Here is an 8,403-nt window from a genome sequence, read left to right on the forward strand (position 1 = left end):
AAATTAGGACAGGGGCCCGTTTCACTGCAAGCCCATATAAAATTGCATGGTCAAATGTGCACTTGTACAGACATTCCTAAGTCATTCTCTGGGCTATCTTTGTGTGTGACTGTTCACCTGCCATCTTTGTGATCAGTAAGGACAAAAGGTAATTTGTAACCCTTATTTTAACAAGTCAGCTCAGGGACCATGTTAAAAATAAAACTCAGCTGTTGTTTTTTAATGAGTCACACCATTTCTCGTAGTAGCTCACCCCTCACTTCATATCTGGCTCTTGATAGAGAAAACTCCTGCTTTAAAAACAAAAAAAGCTTAAGCAATTCACAAGTTAATTAAGTCTGATTTGTAAAGTGCATCTTTCACAATGCAGGAGGGTTTTTTGAATCATCTAATTTAGTTGTAACATATTATATATCCATCCATCCATCCATGTAAAAACATGGCAGCCTTCCAAGCTGAAGATAAATCCTTGTCCAAACTCAGAGCCTGATTTCTATTCCTCAGGAAGCTGACCGTGGTGCAACAGTCATCCTTTTTTCACCTTGCTTTTTAACCAAATCTGCTTTATGACTGAAAGATGCACAGTCAATCTTGTTGAGGGGTTGTGAGGCTGTTCCCATTGACAACCATGGTAGTTTTGGTATCAACTCCAGGGACCAGAACTCTAGTGGCTGATGGACACTGGTGAGCACAGGAAAGAGAAGTTTTCCTTATCATCTCTGTTTAATTATTGGAAAAAGCCTGTGGGCCCCCCCTGGCATTCCCCAAATAACCTTTACTACAATTACTAAAATGGAAGATGCAATCTACAATTTTCCTTTTGTAAGGAGATAAAGGATATTCTCAGATCTTGTGGCATGAAGAAGTTTCATCTGTTAAGGCATAGACTGAAATCTCTAGATTGTTTCATTGCAGAGAGAAACTCACTAGGAAATCTTCATGAATGAGCTGAAGCTACAAGGATATTTGGAAAAGCAAAGTTACATTAAAGATTGTGTTACATTTGCACAAAGCAAAGTTACATTACTGATTGACTCCTTTATTTTTAAAATTGAATTTCTTAATTTTCCCAATGCTAGAAGGAATGTAGTTTCCTGGCAATTAATGTTAAAAACACAGAAAAATGAGGACATATATGTATATACAGTATTTTAAAACAAAAACAAAAAACAGCAGTTAAAATGTTCCCCTTGTAGTGGGATAGTTTCACTAGAAGACACACTTAAGTTGATTGATCCCTACAGGAATTACCTCTTCTATGTGGGAATATGCATCATTTTCTCAGGAAGCAACTTTTCTTTAAAACAAAGGAAAGCACAACTGCGATTAAAATAGCATGTCTACTAAAATTATAATGTGAAAAAATGTAAACATTGCTACATTTACAGTGCTTATGTGGCAAACTTACCAAACACAGCCCAACGCATTCAGGCTTGGAGAATCTCCATTGTGATTGGTGGAACCTATCCAATCAGGTAACCATTGAGAGGGGCTTTGTCCTGCCCCTGGTCTGTGTGGGAGAAAAAGAAAGAAAAGAAAAAGCCTCAGACCTGGTTGGAGACTGCACTCTGCTGGTCCAGCAGAACTTCAGGGGGTGGAGCCTCCAAAGAGAATAAAAGGAGCTGCGTGCCCAGCACGCAGCAGATGCATTGAGGAATGAAGAAGCAAGCAGGGCTAAGAATTACTGGGGACTGCTGCCCAGCAGGCATTTCCAGTTGCCTTGAAGAAGCTCTGAAGACTCCCTTCACCAGAGAGACTCGGTGATGGCTCTAGACGGTGCATGGGCTGGTGCACGGAGCCCAGACCCTGGGAGCTGATCAAGGCAGCTCAGGTCTGCAGCCCCCTGCACTCCCTCCCCTCCCCCCCACCAAGTGGGCAGGAGCACAGTGCACAAGTCAGTGCATCGAACCCAGACCCTAGGAGCTGCTCAAGGTAGTTCGGGTCTGCAACCCTGCCTGGTAAGTAGCCAGGGTATGGTGCAGGCTTTGCTGCACAGCAGGTCCCAAGCAGGGACCAAAACCCTGGGAGCCATTTGAGGCAGCTCGGGAACATCACTCCTGTCACATTGCCAGGATCTCAGTGCATATCTAGTCTCCTATGCGGGGGACTGAGCCCAGGTGTTGCATAAGGCAGCCTGAGCCTCTGACCCTGGGCAAAAAGGCTGAGCCCTCAGTGCATGGGTGGGCAAGGGCCCAGGAAGCTCCTGCCAGATAGGAGCAACATACCTGCAGGTGAAGACCACCCACCCGGGACCCTTGGAATCACGAGTTCCCTGGAGAAAGGGATTCCCACATTGGAGGGGGAATTATCCAGGTGGTAAGGCCGAAAGGGAAGCCTAGACCAGGGAAGGCTTCCTTAGGTCAAAGGGTGCTCCAAGGGGACATCCCTAGAAATCTTGTTGGGGCCTGGGGAGCACTGAAGGGTTATGCACCTCATATTTTGTATGTTATTATATTTGTAAGTTTATAGCTTTCAGATCCTTGCTGGGCCTCTGCTGGACCCTGTACCAGCTATTTGCATTTAGTGATTGTTCCCCTATACTTATTTCTTGTCCTCCTGTATTCCCCTGTTTATCAGTTTTAGATCAGCCATTTGCTCATGCGGGGCCTGATGCCCTTTTTGAGGTAGCATAGATCCCTGGGATATAGCATCACATAAGAATTGTGCATGTTGTTTATATAGAGATGCAAATTTGTATTAATTTTGATATTTATTATATTCTGTAATATTGCACCTTATATATTAGGTACCTCTATATTTGTGTATTAGTCCTTTAATAGAGTCTATAACCCTGCTTGGGGAATCCGCTTGGACCCCTTGCTGTCACTTGCCTGTGTTTACTTGTCACTTACCTAAAACCCCGGTGGTGGTGAACCATTGTAAAGAATAAGGTTTAGAGTGATATATATCTGAATACATATACTGTTATACATGTGTGTGTGTTTATGTCTATTTTTATCCGTTTATGTAAATAATAAATTTGTATATAGTTAAGTTCCAGAATGTCCTAGCCTGGCTCCTTTGGGACAGAGGGAAACTGTGAGTAGTCTACAGTTTCACCCACAGCACCCCTGCCAGCTAACAATCCCCTTCAGTTGGAGAAGGGAGTACATACCTGTGTACACCCGGGCTACACTTATATTGTAATTATTCACCGTAGTGACTTAAGTACAGTGAACCAAAGATCCCATTTCATACCCAGACAAGAACTGGATGTAGGGATCATCCAGGGAACAGAGGTACAACCTGGTAAAAGATTTTCCAAAATATATGAAAAGTGATCATTTTAGGCAAGTATAAAATCAACTTTTAGTCTTCATAGAAACCGAACCTGGAAGTGTGTGTGTGTGTTATATATGACTTAAGGATATATGTGCATTATATGGATAATATATAGAATCTATATATGTATGTATATTTATCTAGAATATATATCTACACATATATCCTTAAGTCATTACACACACACACACACACACACACACACACACACTTAAATCGTATATTATGTGGCCATACATATACATATCCTAAAAAATTCTAGGTGCCTTCCTTCTGCATTTTGACAAAGCTGTCTATTCAGAATGAGACTGACAGCATTAATATAGAAATGAAAAATTTCATTATTAGGGAATGACTATAATGGTTTAATAGGCCTATAAAATTCTCCCTTGCAGATGTATTTTTTTTTTGCATAATGATCACATATTTATATATACAAATTGGGAGCTGTGTACAAAAGAGCAGCTAAGCACTGATGAGCCTCTGCTTATGAAAATACAAAGCTTGGTAGACTGAAAATGGATGTGCATGTAGACATAGGCAAGTATTAATGTTATTGTCTGAGGTAGTGATAACAGCCTATCTGAAATCACATATAAAATTCTGGTAACTAATGTTGAAGAAGGATTAGAGGTACAGCAGGCATAGAGAAGGACCACTAGGAGGCTCTCCAATCATATTTTACAAGGAAACATACAAAAAAACCCCTCAGTTTATTTGGCCTACCAAAACAAAAGCTTAGAAAGGCAACAAGAACAACAAAGGGGATATAAATTGACCTTGCATAAATTTCAGCTGGGAACCAGGTTTCTAACCATCAGAGGCACAGGGCGTCTGGAATAGCTTTTCAGTAGGAACAAACTTATAACTAGTGTTACAAGAGAGCTGGATCAATTTCCAAAATAAGTTCTGTTAGAAGGGGCAGGACTGACCTCAGTCATGCAAGATGCTCCTTCCTGTCCTATGCAAGAATCATCAGGCGCACTATTAAAGGTGCCCTTAAAAAAAACCCCAAACAAACAAAAAAAACCCAACTCCGATCCAATAGCTCACTTTAAATGTGGAAATTTCCCTTCCTCTTCTCATCATTTTTCCTGTGCCCAACTTTGTATTTTACTTTGACTTTCACCACCAAGAACAACCTCCTAAAAGAAATATGCAGAATTTCAAAGCAGTGTAAATAAGAGGTGGAACTGTGCATGTGAAGTAATATATGTATAACAAATCATGGAAAGATCATGAAAACCAACAAGGAATTTCAGGAACTGGTAGAAAAAGGAAAGAAATAGGTTAGGTTTATAAGGGAAACTTGAGAAAAACATTAGGCATGAAAAGCAGATGTAGAAAGAATCAATGAACGGAAGTGAGTAGCTAATCAGAGTCAAAGTAAATTTATGAGGTGTTAATCTAAATGAAATCAAACCAATTGCCTGTCAGGATGAAATTTTAGTAAAGCCATATAGATCAGTTAGGAATTACTCTAGAGAAACTATAAGCCAGTATTGCATAATAATTGATGTATTTTGAAAGAGTAGAGTTTGGGTTAAGCTGTGAGAGATGTGGATGGAAGACTTTCTAAATCCAAATAGCAAACTGTTTGAAGTTAGGTGAGACTTATTTTTATTACAACCAGATACCAAAAGCTAATCTATTCAGGTGTTTAGTGAAAACAACCTCTGTGAAATAGTCCAGAAGCATTTAGCAACACAAGGTATCTGCAAATAAGAGAAACAGATTAACAGGCTTTTTCTGAAGAGTTTAAAAAGTAGAAGTGATAAATAATAAGGAGGTTCAGAACCTTAAGAGGTAAATGAGCATTAAGAAGAGGAGATATAGAGTTGACTTTCTTGTTTTGGTGACAGGGTAGGGCAAGAAGAGGAGATAGACCTTGAAACAGAAGCTGCACTTTTAGAGCGCCTACACACGAGCAGTGAGACTTCTCCAATGTGCTGTACTTATAGCACCTCAGAGCAGACTCGATTAATTGAGTCTACTGGAGCGTGGAAATTACTGTGCTCCAGCAGCCTCCAGTGTCTCAGGTATCAGCATCTCTGCACTTAAGAATCATGCTGGGGGAAGCTTTGTTTACAGCTTATCGAACGAACGTTAGATAAAGCACCCCCACCCCCATTTTTTAAGCACAGGGATGATGATACAGAAGATGCTTTGGGTGCTTTAATTAGAGTGGCTCTTGGCCCCTCCAATCACCACCACTCCTGGAGCACATGTATAAATGCTCTTAAAGTCTAAACACTAAGCTAGTTACAGACATTCAGAAAACCCAAAGTGGAATCGATTTAAGTTACGTGAGTTTCAATAAATGGCATAGTTTAGATCAGTGAACAGAGCACACATTCACCACTTGCTGTGGGGGAGGGTACAAATCCTAGACTAGGTTCCACCATTTTTAAACTAATCTGTACGTGGTGAACTTCTGTTCTGTTATGGGAATTGACCAGTTTCCAGTCACTTACTCCAGTAAACGTGTAATGTCTGTACCTGGCCTAAGGATCAAAAAATAAAAGCAATTTCAGATGAGGAAGCAAATAAAAAAATAAATATTTAAAAGCTGCAGCATGGTAACACTCTCAGGCTTTTCAGGTTTCTCCTTTCCTTTTCTACTTGGGTTTTTCAGTAAAGCAACTCATAAACATGCTGCAGTTTTCAAGAACGCTTCCTTTTACAAGGTTTTAAACAACATTTTTTCATAAAAAGTTGTGTGCTCATTTTCTCCCTTTTTGCCAGTGAATGAAACAAATGATATCTAGAGTGTTCCCGGGTGGGAAACATTACAGGTTTTTTTTTTCCATTTATCCAATCGTGACTCTCTTCAGCCTTGATGCCAACAAGAATCAACCAACTAATGAAGTGTACCTTGAGCAGAAGAAATATTTGGTTCTTAACTTATAGTAGTAAAGACAAAACCCAATGACTGAGAATGTATACTGTCTAAGATGTTTTGTAGTAATATCACTACGCAGTGTCATCTATTGAACTTATATGCATTAATCCTATGTTATCATCTTCACCTGCTTTTGTTATATTCAGTTGGGTCATAATTCAAAGTCAGTGGAATTCAAAACCAAAGTCAGGGCCATGTGTAGATGAAATGAGGGGCAAGCGTACGTGACACTCTAAAGCAGGCTAAGTGCTTTTGCACCACTTTAATGGTGTTGGTGTTTGCATGTGTTGGCGGTTTATTGCTCATTAATTCCAGATGCTGTAGGAAATTCAGCAGTGTAATGCACCTTAAATGACTTTGGGGTGCAGCAAATAAAACACCTCAGAGGAGTTTTAGTTTGCTGCTCTACAGCCACAGAGCACAGCACCAGGCTCTGTGCAGCTCAGAGGCTGTGCAGGCAGTCCATGCAGGCAGCAGCCTGGGAAAGCAGGCTCCACTGAAAGAAAAAAAAGAAAAGCAGCAAGCCTGATTTCCCCCGCCCCCCCCCCTGAAGCCTGCCTGAGCTGCACAGGAACCTGGCCCTTCCCTCCACAACTGTGGTGGCCCCCAGGACCTCCAGAGCTGAGTGCCTGTGGTTCTGCTGGCTCCGGGGGAAGTGCTCCACTCCCTGGCCCTGATGCCACATGCCTCCTCGCTCCCCAAGGTGAAGCAGGGGAGGGGAGCGGAGCTCCTGCCCCTACCTCCCCTTGGAGCTTACCTTCAGCTCCTCTCCCGGTGTGTGGCCTTGAAAAGGCTGTGTGCGGCCAGACTTTTAGTTGTGCGCAGCCATGCACGTGCGTACCTTGGAAGGAACCTTGGCTAGGAGGCTTGCTCCTGGGCATGACCTAAAACTGCATCCTGCTGGAAGTGGGTGGCCTGGTGGGGCTCCCAGTGGTGCAGGATCCCCCAGGAAATACCAGGCCAGTTACCACCCTGGTGAAAGGTTATTAAGGTGCCCCAACCCACCCCAGCTCCCTGGTGAGCGAGATCGAGCAAGGGGGACCCAAACTCACTGCGGAGCACTGAGGTAGGGCCCAGCTTGGTGGAGGGACCTGTGGCAGCACCCAGACTCTGTGGTGGAGGTGAGGCTGCATAAAGGAGTGTGAAACTCCAGGGGGGTGGGGCCCTGAGTCTTAGGGAGCTATTAAGGAAGCTCCTGGGGCCAGCGATAAGGGGATTGCCCAAGGAGGGCTTGGGGAGAGGACTTGGAGCCCTGAGAGTATGTCCAGGGTTGGAGCCCAGTGTGTGGGCCCAGGGCCCAGTGTATGTTGCTGTGTATGCATGTACACAGTAAACCCAGTGTGAGGGTGCTGGGACCATGAGCTCCGGTGTAGAGTGAGAGTCCCAATGGGACTCCGGAGTTTAGATCCCAGTGCTAGCTAGCTGGAAGGAGCACCTGTGAGGCTTGGGCTGTGGTGTAGGGGAGGAATGGAGCCGCAGATAGTGCCCCCTGGCATCCAGGTGGGAAAATGGGCAGCCTCCCCCCGGTGTAATATCTTAATCTTTCTCCAAAAAGGCATGGCAGGTGAGAGAAGCAGGTGGCTAGCCCAGATACAGGTGGGCGGGCCAACATCTGACCGGCCCCAGGAAGTTCCACTTGTTACAGAGTCATAGTTGACTCCAAGAAGAACATGAGTCTTCAATGTGATGAAGTGATCAACAAGGCTAACTACACTTTATCATGCATTAGCAGATGCATGATGAACAGGTCCAGGTAGGTGATGCTTCCCCTCTATGTGGCACTGGTCAGGCCACAGTTAGAGTACTGTGTCCTGTTTTGGGAGCTGCACTTCAAGAGGGATGCAGAGAGTCTTGAGAGGGTTCAGAGGAGGACCACTCATATGGTCAGAGGCCAGCAGGCAAGGCCCTACAAGGATAGACCAAGGGACCTAGATCTCTTCACCCTTTGCAAGAAAAGGCTGAGAGGTGATCTTGTAGCTGCCTATAAGTTCATCAGGAGGGCAGCAGGGAATAGGTGATGCTCTGTTTACTAGGGCACCCCATGGAGTAACTAGGAACAATGGCCACAGATTGACAGAGAGCAGATTTAGGTTGGACATTAGAAAGAACTTCTTCACAGTAAGAGTTGCCAGAATCTAGAATGGGCTTACAAGGGAGGTGGTGCTCTCCCCTACCCTGGGGGTCTTCAAGAGGAGCTGGACAAGCACCTCACTGGGGGC

The 8,403-nt window shown here is 43.7% G+C and overlaps 1 protein-coding gene across 2 annotated transcripts in view; it reads right to left on the minus strand.

The window, feature by feature from the left end:
• Positions 1-8,403, minus strand: part of TNIP3 (TNFAIP3 interacting protein 3) — a 149,511-nt gene that overhangs the window by 137,925 nt on the left and 3,183 nt on the right. For both annotated transcript variants that reach the window (XM_025199141.1, XM_006019735.3), the window contains exon 2: positions 1,409-1,510. The gene's annotated coding sequence lies outside the window, so the exon portion shown is untranslated. The remainder of the gene's footprint in view (positions 1-1,408; positions 1,511-8,403) is intronic.

This window comes from Alligator sinensis, unplaced genomic scaffold (genome assembly GCF_000455745.1).
Source record: "Alligator sinensis unplaced genomic scaffold, ASM45574v1 scaffold544_1, whole genome shotgun sequence".
NCBI lineage: Eukaryota > Metazoa > Chordata > Crocodylia > Alligatoridae > Alligator > Alligator sinensis.